Below are 27012 nucleotides of genomic sequence, written 5' to 3' on the forward strand. Positions count from 1 at the left end.
CAGTCGTTCTATTAAATGCATTTTCCCCCTTCCAGGCTCGCGGTGCCTAAAATACAAGATGAGGCGCCGTGTTTAAATATTCATCATGCCAGTCTCATAGGCGGCGTCTTGTTACTGGGGAAAGCGGTGTGTTCAAATCCCCGTGTACAAGTTGAGTCAGTATTCAAGAAGACCTTCGTACACATGTCGCGGTAAGCAGTCGAGGGAATTCAGCGATGCTGCTACGGCGCTGTCCTAGTCAGTGTACGCATGTCAATGAAGCCAGTTGCATTTTAATGACTTGTTGTGACCTTACAGCAGATAGTGTGCAGGGCCGTCGCACGGACGACAGGGAATCTACAGCTTTCCCGATCGCTTTTTGGGAAAATTATAATATTCCGGCTGGTGCGACCTTTGGTCAATGAGGTAAGTTTTTGCATTACTGTGTGCAGTATTGACAACATCAAAGCGTCTTTTTTCGACGAGAATCACTGGAGGTTCATATGAAATAAATCTTACATGACTTAACCGAACCGCGTCTTATATTGGCACAATTCTTCACGTTCGTCAGCTATCGTCTTGCTTGGAATGGTTATGATTGATGATTTGTCTACAAAGCGATCTTTCTGAATCCGATATATTTTGAAATCGTCATCGCCTCGTCTTCCGTGAAATTAATGATCATATTTTCACAGTGATGCCCCCGTCCTGCTCAGAAGAAATCGGAGTGAGTGATTGTAAAGTATACTGTACCAAACTGTAACACTGTACTGTATAACGCCCGTCTTTAGCCGTTTGTTTTCCTCAGTAATCGTGTATTTATCAATTTTCCTCTCTTATGCAGATTATGGTAATTGGAAACGACGTAGACGAAATCGTTTAATGACGTTCCATACATTCAAACTACGTTAACAGTCTACCATTGCAGTTTAGACTTGCAATATTTCTCCCCAGGAATGATTTATTGTTATGCACTGAATTATGTAGACAGGCAGCCCGGGTCCAACACTGTACTCCTACCCGATGCAACGTCGTAGCAGATGCTGGATTTCAGTCGACGAGGCTAGCCCTGGTGAAGGAAGCTGTTCTCCCGCCGAGGAGCTTACAGGTGTCGCTCCCATCACTTCGCGAAACATAAGGCTATAGCTGCTGTTGCCAGAACAGCCCCAACTGCACGCACGGCGGCGTACCACGGGCAGTTGCGACAGTGAAGAGATGACGGAATTCCTAATCGCCGCCGAAAAATGAACAATGCCACGGAAAACCAGCACGAGGTGAGTGGAGTTTGTATAGCATCAGCGATCACACCGTTTGGGGGCCTACCCGCCCATTCTAGTCCTGATTAGCCTCGTCGAGTAATTGCTTATCATTTCTTGTAATCGAAAATGGATGAAGAATCTGAGTGAAGTGGCACTCTGTGTCTTTCTTGAAAGGTATACGGTGCCTTAGACATGGCAATTAGCTTACACTATCGATGTTCAGGTCTATTCATTACCCTCTCACGGGCCATTCTTAATGGCAGATGTATCTGTGATTGTCTTCATATTCGCCTTACTTAGGTGGATCACATTCGTGTTTTACTTCAGTGCCTAATAAGAAAGAAACATACGGCCATGTGTCGACCGAGTTGTTAGATCGCCCACTAGCGCCATCGTCTTGGACACATGGAGAGCCATGTCGTCTCTGACTCGAATATATCTCAGAAACAGGAATATCTTGATGAAGTCTAAACTGACTTGCTGTTGCTAGGAAAAATGGCTGGGTGCAAATAATTCTGTGCAACCACTGTTCTATTATCCTTGTAATGTGAGCAAACAATTTTGAATAGACGTGTTCAAGCAACGACAGATTGTATTGAGCTTAATGTTTCAACAAATATTTCCCCACGATGTCCCCTGTCGACGGAGTCGAGTACGTTTGTATATTTTGTTTTGATGGAGACTTGACACTCTGGTATTCATTACTGGCAAGATGCATATAGCCTGCTACGACCTATTCAATTTCCCGTTAGATTTACTAAAAAGCCGTTTTCGCACGGCGTGATCTGCACTCTTCTGCGCCATAGGTATCTATCGATTAGGCTTGACGGGCACCATCGTGGTCAGTGACAACCGCAGGTCAGCGATTGTTTCCGTCAGTTTTCATAGCCTACCTGGGCACAAGGTGACATTCATCATTTTCCCAGAGACATGACATCCACGACCGATAATTTCCCCCGATTCACCTAAAACACCCCGTGTACGGTAGCGCACTTGTACTGCTTCTAATAATTGGCGTACTGACTGCACGATGAAAAGGTTTATTTTATCGTGACGTATGTCACCCGCTGTGACGGATTCAGTTTAAATTGGGGGAAATGCAAAGAATCCATTTATTCATCGGATGCTTACAGTCTGATTCGATACGCCTCACAGTTGCAAGTCTTTCACTTGTTTTACTTGAACCGAACGATTCATCAACGCAATCAATGGCCATTAGGACTTTGATTCGTAACATACAGTCCCACATCACTATAAATCGACGGTAACCGATTTATTCCTTATTCTACAGTTGTTTCAGGCTCCTGTGAATCAATACACACTCAAAGGCTTAGCTACACCACTCCCTCTTTACAATGAGGCTGCCGTCGATTCTGATTGTGGCTAACAGTAACGGGCTCCCTAAAAATACAATCCAGCAAAGCGTCAATTGTCCTGCCCAGAAGGTAGACGATTCAGCCAAACGGCTTGCTTTTGTATTGAATGATGATCAGTCGATGGCATACAAATTCCTCAAGCGAAATTTTCCAGTTTGAATACAGCTGATAATATAAAAAAGAAGATCATGATATTATAGGTATAGTAGGAGCAAATACAAATTACTGTCTTAACAGGAGAGAGAGAGAGAGAGAAGGAGAGAGAGAGAGAGAGAGAGAGAGAGAGAAGAAACATACTTCGTTTGCTCAGTGATCCAGGTTTAAATATTAGGCGCTACATGAAAAACGTGCGTTATTTCAATGTTGCAATAAGTTTGTATGCGTGCTCACGTGACAAAAGTATATAAAAGTGTATAATATGCCTTTTACATTCATAGGAATGGTATATGAATGGTATAGAAATCAAATTTCTCAGGGTAAATCTGCAAATGTTAATATTCACAACTCAAACAAGTCCGTGAGGTAAGCTCAAGTGGATTTATCGAAGACAAGCGCTGTACACACCAGACTTAAACCACAATTAAACAGGCAATGTGGACTTACAAACGAACAGAGTACGAATGTCATCAGTTTTTGACATCCCTGTCGTACATCAATTCCAAACATTACAAGGACAGTTTTGACATAATTCTACATTTTCCGTGGTAATGAGTGAATATCAAGCAGAGGAGACTGGAAGAAGACGTGGCTTTTTTTTCTGGGATTGTTTTTCTGATTTTTCGCGATTTTAAAGAAAAAGTCCCTGACATTTGATTGGTGCTGGTGTAACTCGCGAAAACGCCGCCAAGAAGGCATAATTGAACATTCATGGAAAATGAAACTGACTCACATTTCTTTAGGTCCGCAGCGATTTAAATCCACTTTGGGGCAATTGTACTGACTGGATCAAAACCCCTTTTCCTTGATACATTTACAGTAATCACGTTCGGCATATTAATTAGATTTGATAAAAACACATCAGTGTCGATTACCAGTTTCAGTTTTCCATGCTTTCCTACATAAACGACATATAGGGCGGGGGTACAAAATCAATCTATGAAATTAAGCAATCGATATCTGACCCGATCGAGTTGACCCTTGGAATAAGTTATTATAGGTCCAAAAGAGAAATGTTGTATTTGAGTCGTACTCTCGTCTACAATTTTGATGAGATTTTAAATTCAACGTTTCGCAACTGTGTATTGGTTTTCAAAAAAACCACTGTAACATAAATTTATATTGAACAAGAGCGAAAATAGATTCAAGAGAGCCAGATTTAAAGTTACAAACTACAAACCTTTCGAAATTAAGACAAAACTGACTTTTGCAGTTTTTATAATGTTTCCTTTTGTTGTGTGTGAAGACTGGGTATTAGAACGCAGAAACTCAAAATTGATAAATAATTGATCATTGAAAATGAGCCAACGGTTTACTGTAATAATGTTGGCGCGCTAATAGCTCCCGAACGTTCGATCGGTCGTCAACGAGTAAAACATAATATGAGTCTGAGCGACAAACTGTGCGGTCGACTCCACACTGCGTATTAAGTAGTCCTGGTACCAGTGGGGCAAAGTTTGAGACAAGATATACCCTTCAAAGTTTGCTATAATTTGCCTTGCCATTACGTGTGTCGAGCTTTTGTAAAACGAGTTATAATGATTTGTCCGTACTCCCATTTCGTTAAAAAAATCGCGTTGTCAATGACATTGACATTTAATGGAGGTCATTTTAATGGCAAATATTGGTAAATTTAGGTTATATTAAATTTCTTGATGCAAATCTTCATACGATGATGTACCCTCTCCTTTTTTTTGAACAACTGTAAAGTGCAACGTTGCTTCCGTACAGTATCTTCGCAGTCAAATTGCTTTCATTTTCCTTTTGAGGGAGGAACAGTGGCTCCGTCAGACGCAAAACTGATTAAAAACACATGTTATCACACCCCGAAATGCTTCAAATGTCAGAGAAAGTCGACCTATTTCGCCCCCTGAATTTAGGATTAAGAGGTACAGGAGGAACTCTTCAGGACTTTGAGAAACAGTAGATCCAGGGTTTTGTCTTCATGTCTTTCTTCAGATATCCCTTTTGGCTTACATATTGAGTAGCCGTCATCTAGTTGTTATATATAGTCCGGAGTACTCGTCACCAGTCGTACAATCGTCGCCAGTTCGAAGTACCTCATACCCACAAGGCAATTTTCCATCCCGGATGTGATATTGTCTCATGTGAAGTTTTTCGGCGTTATCATTGTTGGAATTAAGAGGCCGTCATGGATTACGTATTTAATTTGTCTTCTCTCAGTCTTGTATTACAGTCTGAAGCTAATGTTTTCGAGGGAGATGATGCTGACTTGATAATTGAAAATTAATAATAAATGAAGAATACTGTTTAGTACAATATGGAGACAGGCAAACCTGCCTAAGGGAACTGTATCGACCATGCTATACAATACCGAGCTATGGAGACGAACCCGCTATTACGGGGCGCCAAGGTACAGCAAGTTATGAAATGCGTATGAATCTTTGATGTCTGGAATGCGTCGAAAGCAATGCCCGATTCGCTGCACGCGCTCCACGTGTTTTGTAAACACGAGTCTAGCTCTTGCTTGCGTTTCGCAGTAACTCCCAGCGATGACCCGTACGGGTACCGTAATTCATGTAATATCACATCACGCAGTAAGCCGATGACCAACGTTGAAGAGCTAAATTAATATGACGACCACTTCCCGATGACGAATTCAATGACTTAACCTTTGAACAATTAGAACCCTTGTTTAGTCCCTGTCAGCTTTCAATAAAAGTTGGATCCAAATTGAATATAAATTAATTGTTGAGGCCGTTAAATGTAACAAGTTAGCCCAGTTATTGAACCAATCTTCTTGAGAGTGGGGATTCAGCCGAGCGGTTCTGTCTTTTGCCTGTCCGCTAGACCTGCTGCCGTATGTTGTGGGTTTGAACCCGATTGAAAACTAGCCGTATTCGAAAAAATTGAAAACTTTGATTTTGTTTTGGTTGTTTTGAAACATTTGGGAGAGAGAGAGAGAGAGAGAGAGAGAGAGAGAGAGAGAGAGAGAGAGAGAGAGAGAGAGAGAGAGAGAGACTCATATGACTGTCCTTGATTCAGGTATGTTTTCAATGTGCTTTTTTCAAAATACGTTTCCCGTCAATTTTCTTGTCAAAATAATGTATTCCATTGAAATTACTGTGGCAGTAATGTGCACATAAAAATTATTTTTTTCTAGCAAACGCATCGCGAATCGTAAAGCACACAAAATGTGCTTAAGAATGTTATACTTGCCAAGGCTTATTAACCTGAATGGTCGACTGAATTGTTTTCACTCTGTGAGAAATACCGTTATCGAAATTTATGTCTCTTTTGATTACTAAAATGCCTCATAACCATTAAGTGTCTGAGATACGACATTTTTATTTCCCAACAAAATGCAGTCCCATGTTTCATTCTCTCTCAAATATACATATACACATATACATATATGTGTGTAATGAGTTGGGATATACATACGTATATATATATATATATATATATATATATATATATATATATATATATATATATATATATATATATATATATGTACACACATGCATACATACATAACATAACATACATACATACATACATACATACATACATACATACATACATACATAGAGTTGTAAGCCCAACTATAGGCTATCATCTTGTCAGATCAGGAAATATAAAGTCTAACAAATTTAAAATCGCATCTGATATAATCTTTTTTCCGTTGAAGTATCGCTAGTTTTGGTATCACGGAAATAGAGGCTCAATAAATCGTGCGAGTTATTCATAATTTTGTGTCCTGTTTGTCGGTACATTCAATGTTCACGTGGAAACATGCCCCATTCACTACATTCAAAGCATCTCTCGCATACATTGACGTCCATTGGACGCTGCCGGCATATTCTGATAATCTATTTCCGTTTTGTCATTTTGATGAGTATACAACTGTCATGTGTATAACTGGAGCGACGGGTGATGCAATGACAAAGATATAACGGGAAGGAAACTCATGCCCGTGCAGTAGATATCGTGACGACTAACTATAATTCATTGTACATACAAACCATTCAAAGTTTGGCACAGATCCCGCCATAATGATGGGATATTATTTGTAATGACACGTTCACATCGTTAACTTTATTTGTGCTCGATCTTGAAAGATATTTGTCTGAGGTTCATGTGAAGTTGTGTCTTCTTCTACTTTCCAATGACGCAGTCCCTGGCTGTGGTATCGGATGAGTCAAGGAAACACTACAGCATATAGTAAGAGAACAGCTTTAATGCGGTGTGTCAATCACCAAAGTACAGAACAACATGTGCTCAAACACAAAGCCTTCTGGGAGTTAAGGCCATGCAAAATAAACAATATGTATAACTGACAGTTCCGACACAACATATTTCCTCCTCCAGAGTAATACATATTTTTATGTGCATGCAGATAACGCAAATAAACACAATAAACATCAACAACAATTTATGAACTTATTGTCAGAAGTACAGTGTCCGAGTAAGTTCAAATCAAGGTCTGTCTCAGGTAAGAACATAGTCTTTCAAATACGCTGGTAGACGAACAGTACGTTGAGGTCGTCCTGTAGATTGTTGATCATGAGTAGATGTTCCTTCCGATGGATAAACTGGTGGTACCATCAGGTGGGTGGACTTGATGTCAAATGTCGCAGTGGATGGAGCATGTTGATAGGAACGTGATAACCGTCGAACATTCCATGTAGTTCCATCATCCAGTCTGAACGTTGACTGCCCTAGTGATTTGGTGATACGGTGAGGTTTTGAAAGTGTAGCTGATAGTTTATGACTGCGGTTAGGTCGCTTGACTCTCACAAAGTCACCAACTTTAAGTGCTGATGATTTAGCATGACGTTTCATATCAGTATATGCTTTGATCTTCTGCTGACGCCGGTGGATCTCTGACTTTAGATCATCTATTTCTTGTTTCTTTATCGCTGATGGTGGCTTCAGCTGATCAAGTGGTAAGCGTAGCTGACGATTGATCATTAGCTCTGCAGGAGATTTCTGAGTGATTGCATGTGGCGTTGCTCGATAGTTCTGAAGTATGGTGCGAATACACTTTGCGAATGGTTTCCCTTCCGCGAGATTTGCCTTAAGACCATTCTTCAGAGTTTCGTTCAGGCGTTCCACTCCTCCATTGCATTGTGGATTGTAGAGTGCTGTTAGGTTGTGTTTGACCCCAAGTGACGACAGGTAGTTTTCGAATTCATATGAGGTGAACTGAGGACCATTATCAGTAGTGATGGATTCAGGTAGGCCCCATCTGGCGAACAGCTCGTCAAGAATCTTGATAATCACAGTAGAGGTGACTGTTTCTGTAGTTGCTATCTCCGGCCATTTAGAGTGGAGATCATGGACTACTACTAAGAAACGTTGGCTGCGAGGAGCTACAACTACTTCTCCAAAGATGTCTATCTGTATAGATTGCCATGGTCTAGTTGGCCAGGGAGTAGGCTGTAGAGGTGGATGTGACGGTTTGACGATTTGCCACTGATGGCGCATGCTTCACAGTTACGGACAAAGTCTTCGATCTGTGAATCCATACCCGGCCACCAAACATTCTGCCTACATCGTTGCTTCATTCTGACCATTCCTGGATGAGCTTCATGAGCCATGTGGAGTACACGCTCTTGGAGAGAGTTGGGAATAACTGCTCTAGATCCCCTTGCTATGCAGTAGTCGTCCCATATGGTAAGTTCGTCCCGGAGTTTTGCAAACCCTTTTAAATCTGGCGAGACACTTCTAGGCCAACCGTTCACGATGTACTTCCTGACTGACTGCAGCACTGGATCCATGTGTGAACTTGTGCGCAGTTCGTCTGGTGTGACTAGGTTATCCAAATTTATTTCAAGGATGTTTTGATCCGACTCTTCTTCCCCAGAGTCATCTTTGGCTGACAGGCGACTGAGCATGTCTGCGACAAAGTTTTTGTTGCCTGGTAGGTGCTCTACCTTGAAGTTGTACTGCAGCAGACGATCTGTCCATCTGTAGATGCGTAGAGGTTTGTGACCAGATCCTTTCGTTGCTAGTAGTGTTTTCAGCGATTCGTGGTCGGTACGCAGTGTATACCTACGGCCATACAACAATATATGCCAATGTTCTGATGCATATACACAAGCTAATGCTTCTCGTTCACTGGCGGAATATTTACGCTCAGCTGGAGACAGTGTTCGTGACGCGAACGCTACTGGCTTCTCTTCCCATTAACGCATTGTGATAACACTGCACCGACTGCATACCAGAAGAATCAGTGGTCACAAAAGTTTCGGCATCTGGATTGAAATGTGCAAGCACAGGAGGTGATGCAATCTGTCGCTTCAGGTTGTTGAATGCCTCACGCTGTGTTTCTGTCCAGACCCATGTCTCTTCCTTCCTGAGTAGCTTGCGAAGTGGTTCAGCTGTATCAGCATAGTTGGGTACGAACTTCAAGTAGAAGTTTGTTGTGCCCAGGAATGACTGAAGTTCCTTGACATTTGTCGGTTCTGGTAGGTCCATGATAGCTTTCGTGTTTGACTGAAGTGGCAACACCCCAGCAGCTGATACTCTATAGCCTACGAAGTCTATTTCGCTTTTTGAGATTTCACACTTCTCCTCGTTGAGGGTGAGGTTATACCTTGCCAATTCGTTCAGTACAGCATTGAGGTTCTCGTCAGGTTGTCCTGATTAACACCATGTATTGCGACATCGTCGATGCGGTGCAGATTGCCTCACACGTACTTAGCACTGATGCGAGTATCTTTTGGAAAGCTCCTGGTGCCGAAGACAGTCCATATGGCATCCTTTTGTACTGGAAGACGCCTTCATGTGTTATGAATGCAGTGAGGTATCTGCTTTCTTCAGCCAGCGGAACTTGTAAGTAGCTGCGACGCAAGTCAAGTTTGCTAAATACCGTAGATCCATGAAACTCTGTTGTCATTTCACCAAGGTCAGGAAATGGGTACTTGTCTGGAATAATGGCTTTGTTGACCTCACGTAAATCAATACATAGGCGAATCTCTCCTGTTTTACGCCGAGTTACCACTAGGTTTGAAATCCAGGGAGATGAGTCTACTCTCTCAATGATGTCAAGTTTCTCTAGCCTGCGTAGTTCTTCCGAAACTTCAGCCCGGATGCTTAATGGCAGAGGACGTAGTTTCTGCGATACGGGTGTCACGCTTGTATCCACATGTGGTCTGTGTATAAAGCTGGAGATTTTACCTAGCCCTGTAAACAATTGAGGAAACTTGTCTTTCACTTCAGAGCCTACTGAGTTCACTGGTATACCATATCTGCTGATCTGGAATCCAAGTGCGTTGAATAAGTTGATACCATGAGGTTGCTGCCTTGTCTTGTTATGTAGAACGGAAAGTTGTCTACTCTCTGTTCTTCATACTGCACAGTCAGCTTTGCGATACCAATAACCGGTATAGTATCCCCTGTGTAGCTAGTCAATACTTGGTTTGTAGCTGTGAGTGGGACGCGTCTGAAATGTTGCTGGTACAGCTTCTCGTTCATTATAGAAACTTTAGCTCCCAGATCGATCATCAAACTGAGACTGACTCCATTTATTGTAGTAGCGCAGGACTTAAATTTACTGTCAGCAGGTGTACTGCCTGAAACTGTGTAAACATATGTCTCTTGAGTCGGTTCATCCATGTATCGATTTGCCTGACTCTGCGAGTTGCAGAGCTTCTACACACTCGTCCAAAGTGACCAACCTTGTGACATTTACTGCATTTTTTCCCACGAGCGGGACAGGTAGGATGACATGTGATGTGACTATCGGCCCCACAGTTGCCGCAAACAACATTTTACTTTGTGTGGCCCTATCACTGGAATCGCCATTTGCAGACCATTTTTCGCGGGTTTTCCCCGGCGGCTGTTACCCCTGTTGTATTGTCCTTTATAGACACCTTGTACTTTTGTTTCTGGCTCTTGCTTCACTTTGATTGGCTTAATACTGGGTGTAGAATCAATCCCAATGACATGTGAATCAGCGAGGGCACTTTCGATCTGCTCAGCAAGTGTTACTGCTTTTTCTAGGGTTAGGGTGTCAGGCTCCATCAGTAAACGTTCTCTGACTCGAGTTGAGTGGTTTTTTCAATTAACTGCTCTCGGACCATTTCATCGGCGAGGCTGCCAAAATTACATTGGGCTACAAGCTCTTTCAGGGTAGCGACATAGCTTGCCGTGGACTCACCTGGTCTCTGGCCTCTTTGCCTGAAGCGATGGCGCTGTACGATTATGGATTTCCGTGGACCAAAATGAGACTCAATTTGTCCACAGCATCCTTGTACGTCGGACAGTCTCCAAGAGAGTGAAATATTCGTTGCCCTTCCACTCCTAAGCAGTGAAGTAAGACCGCGCGTTTTCTACCATCTGCTACTCCTTCCTCGTCTAGTCCTGTGGCCGTCATGTAAGTTTTGAAGCTTGCATACCATCTTTTCCAAGGAATTGGAGGGTCGCCGGGACTTGAAAGAAACGGAGCTGGTGGTGGGAGGTGTGCTTCAACCATCCTCGTCGCCAAAATGTGGTATCGGATGAGTCAAGGAAACACTACAGCATATAGTAAGAGAACAGCTTTAATGCGGTGTGTCAATCACCAAAGTACAGAACAACATGTGCTCAAAACACAAAGCCTTCTGGGAGTTAAGGCCATGCAAAATAAACAATATGTATAACTGACAGTTCCGACACAACACTGGCATTTCTGAAAAATTCGCTCCGCGCTTTTCTTTGCGCGACATAGCCTAGCAATGGATTCATTGAATTAAGGAGCAAACTACCGTGCAGTCGTGTATGAATCTAGATTAGCTTCCTTCTCAGAGAACGTCGCGGCAAAGACGAGAATAGCCTGAGACACCCACGGAGGTCAGAGCTAAGCCATTTAAAAAAGGCCGTAGCTACCTCATTTAATCGAATCGAAAGGGTCGGAAAGTAGTGTTAATGATATGCACGAGAAGCAGTTGAACATCGGGTCAGTCGTACAACTATATAATTACCATACATTTGACGCCGAAGGCATTTATAAGATTAGGGGTAATTATAAACGTAAGTGAGACAGTATGAATGGGAAATATCCTACTAGATATCTCACATAACAAGTTGGACTTCAATCTGTGATATTGAATGCAAAAAGATATTGTATTCGGTATGAATCTTCTTACTTGCATAATAAGCAGTCTCCCTGTCTCATTTCCATACAACCTCAATTAACTCCCCATCGAGTATGATATTAACGTCCAGTATTCGACTTTATTTCAAATTCACCGACTCCCCGCAAAGAGTTCTCCGACTTGAATCAAATTACGGTGTTGATGATTGCTTCTGTGTTACCTTCAAGGCCGTGCCGATTTTTCTCCCTCGCCAAATTGCCGTATTGGATGTCCAGCGCATATTTCCTCGGGCGGAGCATAGTCCATTAAGACGAAAATATGAAGGAAATTACTTTGAGATTTGTCTCTCTGCATGTTTACTGTAACTTTTGCCTCTTTTTAAGAACAGGATGCCTAGGAGAAAACGCAGCATGGTTTTGGATTAGATTTAGAATGATTACTTGTATGTATGTAGCCTAGGCCTTCATGTTTTCTACTGATCAGATCGACAACGGACAGGCTTATATCTAACACCAGCCCATAAAAGATGTGGTGTTTGTTGAAACGCTTCCCATTCTCACTATTCAATTCTTACACCCATCGCAGCTGGCGTGGATTAGCCAATCCGTATGAGAAATAATATGCCATCAGTGTATCTTGTTCTATAATTGCCTTTTTGAGCTCATTATTTCTCAGGCTTAACAAGCGCGACTGTGTACAGAAAGAGACCGATAGCAATCGTCTTTTTATATCTTGTCATTGCATAGATAATTGATTTCAACGCAGTAAATGGCTATTGTTTCGAATTAGCCCAACGAAACACAGTTTGAAGTGTTGCCAGGGAAATGAGATAGTCATTTCGCGACTGTGTTTCATTCCCTCCTTATTATTGCTTTTCAATCCACGGGTTCGTTGTTGCCATTGCGTCACGTGTTCCCAGTACTGACTCTTTGTGGCTCTTGATAGAACTGATGATGGCACCCTTGCAATTGCTGAGCTCGTTTAAGAGATGACACGTAACCAGGAAACGCTTCCATCCGGATACAGGGTATTCTGCTACTTGCAGAACACTTAATCCCAGTAAAAAGTTTTCTAATGCCTTTATTGATATTCTCCCTATACGCAGTACTATTGAAATACGTAAATCCGGGCGTTCAATTCTCGTCAGGCCCGTTCGCTGATACACAGAAACCGCGACGAAATGATGGTCGAGGGAAGACATTAGATGAAACAAGTCATGTTTAGTCAAATTCTGAGGATTTTTTCTTTTTATTAAATCTAAGAAAACAGTCTGGACATAAATGGAAGATGCAAGTTCTTAATTTTGTCATTTACGCACGTGCTAAGTCTAAAGCTTTCCCATAATGATGTTTTATTTACATGATAAAGTCACCATTAAAGGTATACAGTCACCTGTAATCTAAATATGCCCATGTATGGTCAAAGGGGCGTTCCTTGGTATTCAAAACGCCCATGTGAGGGCGTTGTTTTTAAAAAATGGCCACCCGCTTAAAATCTGTCATTGGTTAGATTTTCTCTTTCCATGGTAACTGTGGCAAAATTGGAACAGGTGACAGTATACCTTTAATGAACCTAATAACGTCATGTAGAATAAATAATTTACAACAAAATTAATAATCATTATTCGCATTGTGTGATATGATTTAACATGATACGTATAAAGAATCTGTCTCTGTTAGTATACGTACATTCTTATTTGAATATAAATAATGAGAATAGTAATGGGAAGTACATCTGTAATCTGACCATGATTTAATTTAAACATGCTTGTGCACGTTTTATTGATAATCTTGTCAAAAAACATCTAGATTGCATGTTTTGAGAAAGACATGCGCCAATCTTTGACTAAAAAGACTCGCCACACAATTCAATGCCTTTCGACTGTGATCTGCTCACGCATTTTTGGTCTATGACAGGCAGATAATATATGTTACATTTCGCCAAATATTTCTTTTGATTGCCCTTGCGGTAAAATATGCATTGTAAAAATCAGGCACGGCAAGGATCCAGAAGTGTTGGTTTTTCAGGCCATCGTGATATTTACAAATCGCCGAAAGACAGACGGGATCGCGGAAGTTATTTGAGATTTCGCATAAAGCTTCTTTCTCCCATTATTCGCCTCTGCGTAGCCTCTTATTCAGGCCCGAAAGCAAGTTCTTAAAGGACACGCTTATCTATTAAAATACCAACTTTGAAAGAAACGGAAGAATTATGGCACAACACTGTCCCTGCTGTGATAGCGTCTACAAAAGAAATGCACAATTATATGGCAACAACATCCCACCTGTCTCGCGGCGCGCCTTACAACAATGGATAAGAATATTATGCATTTTGCCAATCTGAATGGTTGCCTAGACACCACATTAAATCATGACTCACTTAAACATACATTACCGTTTAAGATAAGCTGGTATGCAATTTATTCAATGATTTTGTTTGACTTGAATCATTTCAGAGATTTTCTCCCACAGGACTTCCCGGGAAAAACACGGGCCTTACTCTGCAGTCGAAAAAAAAATATGCAAACACCCCGTTGGGTCTGCGCGAGAAAAGGAAACACGCCAATCCAAAATAGGAATACAACCGTAGCGCTGGTTTATGACACAAGTCCACCGTGGTTCATCGACGCCAGTAATGCTGATGGGTTGTTCGTTAGTCATCCAACCATCAAAAATTAGAACACAGACGATGTCGACTTTAAAAGTAGACTTGATGGATTGCACAATTTAAATGACGGTTTTTGATAATTGAAGGAGAAGAGAGGTAGGTAAATGATTGGGATGATGAGAGTTCGAGGTGACAATTATCATATATCACAAGAAAACATAACGCCCCTGGCGAATTGGAAAGAATGTCCCAAATTTTGAGACTGGATCAGAACATTACGCCTTGACAGTAAAAAAATAATAATACCGTAGGATGAAAACGGTAAAACTGTCCGCCTATCTCCCCATCTTTTTTGTCAAATGCGCGGATGATAAATATGTATCATTAGACGACGATGAATTTTATCGGGAGATGAAACGTTTCAATAAACCCCTTTCACTCTTCTGCGATAAAACCAGCGGCGCATCTTAATTGAGGTTAGTTGACGAACGTGATAACAGTGGAGCCGACGACATACATTGTGTACGGTGGAAATCCGTTTCATCGTCTGTGGTCGGTTATTAATGCAGAGTTTTATCATCGCCGTCATTAGCCAGCGGAGTCCAATGTTCATAGTAATGTAATAAGGCTGCGTTCACAAAAAACGTTTAGGGGGGGGGGGGCTGGAGGAATTCAGGGGGGGATTCGAAAATTTTTGGGGTAGTGGAGGGGGGGGGGACTTGAAAATTCTGCTGTACCTGTAGGGGGGACTTGAAAATTTTGGGTCTGTCCCTTTTGAGTTTTACATTTCCAATTCCCAGTTTTTGTAGGTAATTCAATGAAATTCAATTCACAGGCCACAGGCCCGCATATAAATTCAATGTCATCAAAATTAAATAGTAATAATTTAACAAAATCTAGAACCATTTTGTCACATTTCATGACTTTTATCTCGAAAAAATCTAAACGTGTGATTTGTCGTAAAAAACAAACTTGAGCCTGGTAACAGGGCAGAAGCTGCAACTGTTAATGATTTCTGCAATATTTCTATGCAATATAACAAATACAGTTTCTTGCTATCCCCCTACAGTATGCTCAAACACACAATATTTAGTTTGTTGACAAAGCCTGTATATATAAATATAAATATGTATTTGGTGATAATTTAATTGGAGTCCAGACTGACAGTCAGTTGTCAGTGATACAAACACATACATACATGTAGGCTGTGATAGCAAGCTGAATACTGGACAATTCAACATGCTGTAGGGAGTAGAACAAGAACGCAGTAGTAAAACTGAACAAAAATATTGCCAAAATTATTAAAGTTAATACAGCTACTGCCTACGGGTAGTGTCACTATCAGATACTACCATGCTACTGCAGTGTCACTGCCACTGCATACCTGAACAGTGACAGAGACAGCTCTGACTCTGATGTACATGGTATTTGAAGAAGAGTTTTGGTCAAATGACACTCATGACAGTGAAACTCACTTGTACACAAGATCAGGCCAGAGTGCAACACATGGAAGAAAACATAGAAATGTTTGAATTCTGGCATATGAGAACAATCAAATATTAAAGAAAAAAGATGGGGTCACCATGCTTGATTTTCTAAATTTTCACACTCTTATCATAAAATGATACAGAAGTAAAACTGAATAGTAAAGACTAAAAGAAAAAATATGTGACCAAATGGAATTATTTATTTTTTAACCAAATTTGCAATTATCACACCCAAAATTTCAGAGATTAAAGCATTTATTTGATGGAATATTTTAATCTTCCGGTATTGTCAATTTGAGTAGCATCTAATTCATATAGGTCTTTTAGTTTGAAACAATTTTTGGTAGGTAACTGTGCAATACGGCAATTAGCCAGAATTCACAATTTTCCTACTCTCTCATGATTGCATTTTGTGTGCTCTTCAACAGGAGCAATTGACCTGGCCAGAGTTGGATTAACTCAAGTTGGCTTTTAGACCAATAAATCTAAAAAATTCACTGATGCATTTAAAGAACTTGCCTTTGGAATATGACTATACAAAGTGCTAATACAGGTAGTGTTGAACACCTGTGAGCAGAACGGCGCAATACATGTTTATTTTTTCTGCGCTCACATCCTTTACAAATATGCGGGCCTGTGGTAGTTGGGGGGACTTGAAAAATTTTGACCATATAGAGGGGGGGGCATTTGAAAATTTTTTAGGGTACTTAGGGGGGATCTGAAAAAAAATAAGATTTCAATCGAAATTCCTCCAGCCCCCCCCCCCTAATCGTTATTTGTGAACGCAGCCTAAATAGCCAAAACACCGAGATATACAGTGCATTTCATTCAATATTCACAACTGTTCGATGATAACGACCGACGATGTGAATTTTTTTAACACTCGATTGCACCGTCAACTGCTGTAAAAATATACATGATTAGTTTGCACATGTCGCTAAAGACTGCTGAAGTATTACTTATAAATGTTATATAATGGTTTCTGAATGCATTGTCATGCTATTATATGTTTGCCTGCCCATCTCTATTCTCTGCGCAGAGACTAGACTAGACCCTGCTAGTCAAACGTCAGCGGCGCCCACTTGCATAATGCTAAATTGCTAAGTATGATAGCAGATTCATCTCCCATGATACATATGGCCATTTCAAATGCACCCGGCCTCACTTTTTCCCTCTTTGGGTTTGGATTTTATTCGGGCATGGCAATTTTATTGATTTATACTGTGGACTATTTGCCGTTGAGACGTTGAGGAGATTTAGCTGGGGATTTCACAGAGAAAGTAGCACGCCTGATCGATTGCTCTGCTAAATTGGTCATTCATTTCTCGCGCAAGGAATAAGTGAGATGTATTAAAATTTAGCAGTAAGAAGAGCTTTATCTCTGCATTGTCGGCTGCCAACTGGATCCCTTTTCCTCTACGTCATTCTCAGGTGATGTACAAAAATCGGTTTGCGCTTGCGCACTGTGAATTGTCTCGCGTTAATGGTGAAACCACAGTCCCTCTATCCTCTGAGGTGCAACACATTGAATTTATGTGTCAGAAAAGTCTGAAAAGTTTTGGAATCGATCTCGGAGCGCTTCGGAAAATTTTACCTTTCAAATTGACTCGTGGCCCAGTAAACAGGAAAGCATCTTTTGATGCAGAATATATGATAACCCTTGGGACCACAGAACATTCTAAAACGCTTTTGTCTCCGAAAGAGAAAAAATGATATGCAGTCAGGTGTTAAATTTTTACAAAGTAATAGCCCCGTACGGTATCTATTATTAAACATTCCGTCAATATCAAATTTTAAAGGCAGTGCTTGGAGCGTGAATATTGATAGACATGTATCTCTTTCCCAAAGCATAAATTTTATGGATTGGTTCTGACACACAGTTCTGAGTGTTTAGATACATAGCGGCCGCCGCGTAATATGCTAAGAATATTCTACGCGACGGCCGCTATGTATCACTACACTCGTAACTGTGCTGTGACATACATCGCCATGTGTGGAGAGTGCGTTTGTGCAGTTTCTTTCACACCTTTTGTTCATGTGTGTATGTCAGTATGACCAAAACATGAAGCTTAAGACACATTGATATGATCTGTTCGATGCAGGCACCGAGATGTTCTCTGCTGAAGATGATTTCGACTACATGTTTTGTATTGTAGTCGAGTTATTACAGAAATAACAGGAATACGTAAGTCATCTTTCCCATGGGACATTGCATACAGATATGACGATTACTTCTGTTTTTTAAATGAGGACACACATGACCTGTCAGTAACCTCTGGCGGTATCTTTTCAAAAAAGGCAATTCTGTCAGTCTTATATCCTTTCTCATATTTCATTTCGAGTTCCCATATCCAACACCCGAAAATGCATACGAACGCAGCCTTGGGTCTGATTAACAGCTTTCACTGTCGGGGTGTTTCCCAGGGGTATTCACGTGACTTCTGACGTTAGGAGACAGGACGCAGAGATCACATCCCGGCATACCTTATAATGGTGACCGCTGAGGTAAGTGGTTCTTCTCCTTAAGCCGATGGAGATATGCAGCGGAGGATAGGGTATACAATTGGCCCCGGCCGTGGTTGGAACGCGTCACTCCCTGGTTGTTATACACGGAAGTCATGTGAGAGTTATGGATATACGGGAGGTATTCGGTATTCACACATTGCATATGTAACACATCTTAGTATCTCAACAGAGTTGTTTGACCTTAGATTTCTGTTGTCTGTTACTATTTCAGTTGAAAACAAACCTGATCTTTGACCCCCTTGTACGTAATTTACCCAAAGATTAACGCCCAGCTCTTTAATTTTGCATGAAATGATGCGTCATGGGAACACAGATCGTAACTGAGGTATAACATTTACAAGAATATCATACACAGACGACGTTAGCTGCATTCAAATGTGAATAGTGTTATCACTTCGTGCTATTAGCTGAAAATAGATTTCTGTGACGTCAGGAGAGGTTACACAAGAACTGATCGCCCGCTGACGAATAATGCTATATTCCTAATGTTTGTCGATGTTATATTCAAGTCATTTAACTCATAGCTACACGGTCAAATCCACTTATTTGCTATATCAGCACAGCTAGATGGGCGATTCACTACAAGATATCCTTAAGAAAGTAACTTTTTTGTATTTAACAGTTTATTGGGTTACTTGAGGTTTACAGAAATGTTGTTTACCAATTTGTTACAAGAGTGTATTTTACATGTCACATGGTTATCTTGTAGTAATAAAGGTTGTAATATATGTAGAAAGTAACTTTCACCGTCAAACTTACGCAAAAACGACGTCATATGTAGGTCAAACTCTCCTTTTCAAATCCGTCGACCTTTGCTTTCTGCCCTTTAACTGCAAAAGCCAGCTCTGAGATGTATTACCTTATCGCAGCGTATACGATGTTTCAAAACTAAACCACGAGAAATCAACATTATGAGTTTGTATTGGAAACGCTTAACCATTTTAACCGATCGATTGTCCCTTTATACGAGGACGTAAAATATGTCGTTAAGAGAACTAGCGATATCATGACCATCGCACCAGTGCCGCGGGGCATGATCATAAGCAGCGGCAATTATTTCTGAAACTCATGAAATAAACATTGCTATTTCCGTCGATTTTAGTACCTGTGAGTCCCTTGTTATTTTCTAAAATTAAGTTTTCACTCCAATGACTCGCCTGGATCTCGAGATAAACGTCTGTCGGGGATACAGTACAAATGACAGTTGATCATATCTTGGACAGCTACAACGCTCTGGTACACCAATTGCAGATCATTAAAGAGTTCGCCTGAAATATCCCCAGATATCACAAACAGCTATGCCGTGATTATAACCATTCTTAAATACATTGAATTTGTTACTTTGTGATTTCAATCCGTAGGCTTTGCAATGTGGCTGTCAGAGCACAGAGCTTATGTGACAAGACTAACAAAACCATACCTACAAAAGAAGGCGCTTATTATACAATTTTATTTCTATGATGTACACCTCAGTTATATTAGTGAGCCAGGGATCTTAAATCAGGCGTACAGGCCCAAGCTTTACCTGTACATATCGCAAACATCGCTACCTAACCTTCGAGACCTGATTCTTGTTTACCTTCAAGCTCTAGAATGCTTGTGAAATATTGTTAGATGACAGACGGACGTACAAATTTATGTGAATTGTGCCTGATCAAAGATTGAATGGCAAAATATATAAGGCAAGACAGTATCTTTCACAAAAGTATACATGGATTATTATTAAAGCATTACTAATACATATGTTTGTACAGCGAACAAGATTATTTCATAGGGATTATTACTGTAATGAATAACAGTATTCATTTAATCACGGACATACCTCAGACTGACAGATAAAGCGAGTTACTAAATCTCTTTTGAAGAAGATTTGGGTACACTACCCTTCGTCAAAAATGCTTGTGGAAAATCACAAAATTAAGTTTTCTTCTTAAAAAGACGGATGAGAAAATCTTCAGAGCTAAATAGGTGTGTGCGATCATAGAATCAATTTCAGCTAGAAAGTAGAGTAAGAGCTTTTTTCGAGCAAATAGCAAATCCTTGGGCCCCTGATGGTTTACAACACTGTGTAACATGACACAGTCGTTTGTATTCCTTGTCTGAAAAGTGACATGCACGTGAACAGCATACATTGCCAACTGTGAATACGTCCGTGAGAGAACCTATCGTTTTGCATCCGATATGGTCGCGATTATTCTCAGCATTTCACTTACTTAGCCAGTCTGAACCGGACGCCGAGTCGAGCTGATTGAGTTTGAATCACACGAATCTTGCAAGCACTGCCAGTTGTGACACTAACAAATAACCATCGTCTCACCAGTGTAGCTGAGACTGAATACATTTTCATCGTATCTAAATATACAAACATTCATTTCGTGCAGCTCTCTCTTTATCCTGATATATCGGCTTTTTCGACTGTCAATCAGTCGATTTATCTGTCAACATCCATCTACGTATCGATGTTACCTATTACAGACCGTGCTGTTGGCTGTACGCATTCACCTTGTCCACGATCTGGTCTCGGCAGTAGAGATAATGAGAAGAGATTTCGTCCGTGGATGGAAATATTTACGCCCAAAATGGGACCTAATCACACATGTCATGTAAACTGTCTCTTACTCTCCCAGTTACATTCAAAATGATGATGCTCACGCACACTTTAAGAGGTGTACTTTGTTATCTATCATGTGTTAATTATAATCATAGTCCCTCTACCGACTCTGTATAAATCAAGTGAAAAACAATAATCTTGCGAGCATCATATCTTAAAGGATCCGTCGATTTAAAATTATCATTGTGCCAATTCCGGCACTGTTAACGATAACTTCTACGGAAGTCTTATGTATAATGTTTGTGGCCAGTGTGGTATGTATGTTGACTCACATAGGCATTTTCAAAGGCAAGGACCAATTATCCAAGCATTTCTGTAAATATTCTCCTTGGGTATTGCTCAACTCCGTTACTGGTAATATCGAATGTTCTGTAAAATTAAATCTCAACACATAGTTCTCACATAGCTTGTGCTGCTACACGTCTTAGTCCTTATTGAAATCCAGAAAGTATTATCTTTCTAGCTCTTGTCGAACAAACTATCTTCAACACCTACCTGAATCCTTTGCAATTTACCATTTGTGAAGTCATTCACATTTTTCCTCAGAGTAAGCACTCTATCCAGGATTATTTCTGTCTTTAGATGAAAATACTCGGAAGAAAAATTGTAAATAAAACTAATATAACAGCAAGCTGGCTGTATAGTTTGCATTAGAGACTTGCATAATAACTAACAGCAACAACATTTGTGTCCATGGCGCCTTTCATGCCGCAAACAATAATTAGTTTTGATTGATCATTGGAGCAAAGTTTTTGTAAAGATGCGTGCGTATGGGGGAAGCAGAAGACAGAGAGAAGTCAGCCGTATAATAACCTAATGGATACATTTCTCTGAAGGTATGAGTGAGTCGTCCAGCTGAGTTGTTAATTACGCAGCCATGCTTAGTAATGTGTCCAGGCTTTCTGTCATTGAAAGTGTTCTGCTCTGCGCATATGCATCACACATGACTCACAGCATGACTTGGAAAAAACCGTCAGCATAGTGTGATGTATCGAATCAAAAATCACGATATTGAAGTAATCTTTGATTTCCAGCCCAATGGCTGTTACTCATCTATCATGCAAATAACTCATTGTTAAGATGTTCCACTTCGTAAATGACTTGAGGATCTTAGGTGACAGTGTCCCCGTGACCCAAGTAAGTCATATTGCCTATGTTACCAGAAATATCCATTGAAAACCAAGTTCCTTTGTTCTTTACTAGGAAGATTTTATGTAAGGGTTTGTAAAAGTTCTAAATGTGGCTAAAACACAATTTTCGTTGTTACTGAAAATGACTAAGTTAGCAGAAACATGTCTGTATTAAAGCAGTCCACTTCTAACTTATCGGTAATTGTTATTAGTATTTTCATGAATTTACAAAAATATGTCTCAAGTTTACTTCTCTTTAGCAATTTTATATTCGAGGTAGTTGTACTTGACCTGCGGTAGATAGATAGCAAATGATGGTTTTTCTATTTACATTTTATGAATAGAAAGATGAAGACGTCATTATATGCGCACGCAGATCTAACACAAATTATTTCAACAGTTTTGGGAAATATCATTGTGATCGCTCATATGGACAAATGCAATGATAATCTTGTTGTCGAACGGTAAAACCTGGACTCTAGTCAATCACAAGAGGGACAGCGCGTTCGAAGTTGTGGTGTCTACAGTAATTTCGCAAAAACCACCGGGAAGAGTTTTGACGTGTAAAGGTAGCGCGAAAAAAACTACATCAATTAAGTCAATGTAGTCGTAATCCATCACCTAGTTTTCTTGTTAGCAGTGTTAAGTCTTTTAGCCTTTCTAATGTTAGAATATTCGGCCGACTAAATATTCCAAACACCGACAAAACCCAAATTTATGGACTTCAGGATTATGTATTCAACAAAATCCTCGTTCAAATGTTGAAATTCTATCTTCAAAAATGATTTATGATTAGAAATATTCTGCAGACGAATGTCCGATCTCCATCACACAACTTACTCAGGAATGGGCAAAGTGTCCCTCTATCAAACTATAGTAACATTCCAATAAACATCACTCCTAAAAGTGCCAAATGCTTTGAACCTACAATCACGTGACTCATAGCAATATCGCCATTGCTTTCTGGTAACGGTTTTCTTAATGCATGATTCTCCTTGACGCGCTTGCCTCTGTTTTGTTATTAATGAGAGTTCCCAGTTGACCCCACCGCCATATACTTCAAAGAACACCTACCTGGGCAAGCTAATTTACAGAGTCGATGAATATTAACACGGTCAGTACATACATGATACAAGCTACGGAGATTATCGCCGGTTATTTGTTATAACGGGGTTAACAGGGCTTGGTTTGGTTTTTTTCTGATTGCATTGCGTCAGAGGCAGTTGAATTCCATCGCAGATCCTTTCATAATGCTTACTCATTCATCACGACCATATTGCCATCAAAATTTTGTGTGATTAGTCCTGTGTTCCATGCATCTAGACACCATATATCTTACTTGGCAGATTTACTTGGCCTCATTTAACTGTGAATTTTCAAACACCTCTGTATAGTCGTGCTCCAGACATCTTGGATTATATAAAGCTTCTGTATGTAACATGCAATATTTATAAGAACATAACAAAATACTACTTTATAGACCTTTGCGTTTCATTGCTTTCGAAGAAGTCTCATTCAAGGTAAAGAAGTAAAAAAGTATGTATTTCCGTAGTGTATTCATTTTATCGCTCAGTTGATTAAATGCTATAAAGGAGCAAACATATCATTTACCGAGTTTACTTTTGATACAAATATATATATATATAGTAAATATAATATTGGGGGCGCTTGTTTCGAGAAGGTCACCACAAATTATGTTGAGATCTGTTTGCTTCTCGACGAGAGATATTTCTTCTTGAGTAAGTAGGCCTACAATTTTTGGTGGTTATCAGTTTGAAAAAAGACTGTCTTGCAACGCATGGCTACATTCGCTCTTTCATTTTTTATGAAACTTGTCGCCCCTCTGGGACTTTAAATAATTACTGTGATAAACTGTCTGTTGTAGAGTTAAATGACATTTATCATGCGAGACAATCTTTCCGACGGTCTTGAAGACATCTTTTGATCGATCGTACGGGATCAGGCGTTGGAATTATTAAACGACATTTGCCTTTCAACATCAAACATGTATGTGTGTGTGCATGTGCTGAGAGACGTCAATAAACCTGTCAGTTTAACTGGAGTTCTTCTTTCATTTATTCTAGATTAGAATTTATCATCAATATGTAAAGAGCATGTTAAATTGGGTAGAGTGTCACATTTTGATTGTGAGATCATTAGTTACTGTCAACTATGTATAACGATGTGTGTATGCACAGACATCACTCAGATTCATATTAATCTCAGCGCATTCGTCTAGGCATAATAGTTCGGGTAAGTAAAGAATGCACGGGGTCGTATACGGGTAAATATTTGGTAATTTGTTATATTAGGAAGGCGTATATCTTGCATTTCATCAACCACAGATGATGCTTCCTATGAGCTCACGGTAATAAATTCTAGACCCTCGCAAATAAGGTTTTGCCCGAATTCGGAGGACGGCTTCGAGGGAAAATGTATGCATGTTTCCTGTCCGCCAGAACCAGGCTTTTAACAAACAGTGTTTCGGAGAAAAGATCTCACTGACGTATTCATTTTAAATGCCAATTTCAATTATTCATTTTTGTACATAGGTTCACTTCTAATGACCTGCTGTGCAATGCTCCATGCAGATAATGTTTTCTACTGTATGATTGAAACTCATTGGTGATTATACAGTGAGAAAGGTTTTGGATAAGGTAGGAAGTCAAGTCATGGAGATCACATAGAGTAGGGACAATTAACTGTCAGCAACCACACAGTCACCTTGGCAAAAATGTTTAATATCATGTGAATATGAAGAACATAATGTACAGCGATAACGAAACCATTACTTTCAGTGACGGGCATAGGCGAAGCCATCGTTGAAGGTATAAATTAAAGTTTAATGAAGACACACATCTACGGGTCACCTCAGATCTGCAGTAATTGTTGACCTGCTACAGAAAAAAATCAGGTTTTCTGCCTGTGCGTTGTGCTAGGTTTCATCTGTGATCTAGCTAGGCTATCTGCAGAGAGCTGTAATGAACTTTCGTACCCGCGAGGCAAACAGTGATTACACCATTGTGTACAACAAATTGCCCGGTGAAAAATAGGCTGCAATGACGTGTCCGTACTGAATTCACTGCCTCTCGAGTTATTTCACCATGGTTAGAACTTCTGTCAAATGTTTGATATTAGCGTAAATTAGGCTCAAAATTAGCGTTGAGTCATCAAAATCGCATTGGCTATCAGTACAGCGTTTTGGGTCTCAGTTGGACACACATCGTTATCTGGTATCATTAGATCTAGCAGAGCGCGCCAAACACCCACTGCAATTGTTGTAACTGTGCCGACAAAATAAAACAGCACATTTTATGGAAGGATTTCTTGTACAAATGTTCGTCCTTTTCATTTGAATCATAGCAGTATCTGAAGTCTGCGATGAACTTTTTGAATAGAACTAAAAAGTCGCATCACTTGAGATATATAGAAAAAACGCGGGAACTGTGTATTTGTAGTGTTCGTGAAACGCAAGCAAATGAAATACTTCTGTCTGTTATTCTGTCTGTTTTTCTGTGTGTTTGTCTGTGACTCAGAGTTAGTTGTTATTGAGATTACATCTGAAAAAGAAAATACTCGGTCGTTTAGGATCCGTACATCGGCAACTCCACAAAGATACTGATATCTCCAAGACGTGTTCGTTAGTATGCCATTTTCGATTTTCAAGACATTCCTCTCGAACACAGTTTTTGAGAAAAGGAGTCAATTCTCTTGAAGGCATACTCTGAACAATCTCACAGTCACATTTATACCTCACGCACGTCTTCTTTTGCGTCAGGGTTTAGTATCTTAGATGTACTGGCAAACAGCATACCTATTTATGAGCTAATAAAACGTCTAGGTGAGGTGATGACTCTTCTCCAACGTGGAAGCGAGGAATAAACTTTGATTAGGTAACAGAATCGAATCAGTGAAACCAGTTATGTCTAATGTACATCAGGACAATCGTCTCGACTAGGTCCTCGAAGGGTGAAATTTCAAGGGTTCCTTTTTTCAGCTTCGGACGATTCACGACTGTTCATTTTCTACCTCCATTATTTTCTGAATGTCTCCGAACCGGGCGACTTAACGAACTAATCTTCCGAGATATTTCCCTGGCTTATAAAAGAGATAGTTAACCTTTGAGTCTTAGAGAAACCGAATCTCACATGACTGTTTCCAGAGGAGTACAATCACTGATTCGTCCGGATTTGCGTACATCGTTGGAGATAGTCAAATCTGAAATACCTAGTGGATCTAACCTTTCAGCTCATAAATAAATTGAACTGTTCGACTCAATTCCCTAATAATTTCCTGCTACATTCATTTGGTGATAAAATCTGATGCTGTGGCTTCACCTCGGTTAAGTCCGAGGGAATATACTTGAAGAGATATAAGGCGTACAATGCTTGATGAGTCACATCCGCTTTGCTAGGTTGCTCTTCTCAGTCGCTCGGTTTGTGGAAACCTCATTGTTATCACAAAGTAAGCTAATAATTAGGCCTGTAAAACTTTTGTTGGGTTGCATCAAGCATTGAGCTGGTAAGTGAAACAAAGTATTCTAAGCTACGTGTAATAGGTCGCAATAGCGAATGAATAGCGACGTGTCATAAATTGCAACCATTTTTGACAAATTAGCTTCGATTTGGGCCATGTGGTTTTTAACTCAACTTGACGACACTTTCACTTGGAATTTTTAAGTTTGAAATGCGCTATAAGAGTTTATCGCTTCCAAAATGCCCATTTTCCAATCAGTTTTAATTAAAGGCGATGTGCTATAGTGAAAATTCATGTTAACCATTTTGCATTTTTCCTTTTTCAGAATCGTCCAATTCGCCAAAGCTTTGTGGATCGT

At 40.2% G+C, this 27012-nt stretch overlaps 1 protein-coding gene and 1 long non-coding RNA gene across 2 annotated transcripts in view; one reads left to right on the forward strand and one right to left on the reverse strand.

Annotated features, from left to right (window-relative positions):
• Positions 1 to 26997, forward strand: LOC139150234 (uncharacterized). Its single transcript, XR_011556207.1, has 3 exons — positions 1 to 405; positions 824 to 1253; positions 26980 to 26997. It is a non-coding gene; the product is annotated as an uncharacterized lncRNA (long non-coding RNA).
• The window catches only part of LOC139150238 (protein shisa-5-like), a 192253-nt gene that overhangs the window by 1523 nt on the left and 163718 nt on the right, over positions 1 to 27012 (reverse strand). The gene's annotated exons all lie outside the window — the stretch shown is intronic.

This window comes from Ptychodera flava, chromosome 14 (genome assembly GCF_041260155.1).
Source record: "Ptychodera flava strain L36383 chromosome 14, AS_Pfla_20210202, whole genome shotgun sequence".
In the NCBI taxonomy this organism is placed as follows: Eukaryota; Metazoa; Hemichordata; class Enteropneusta; family Ptychoderidae; genus Ptychodera; species Ptychodera flava.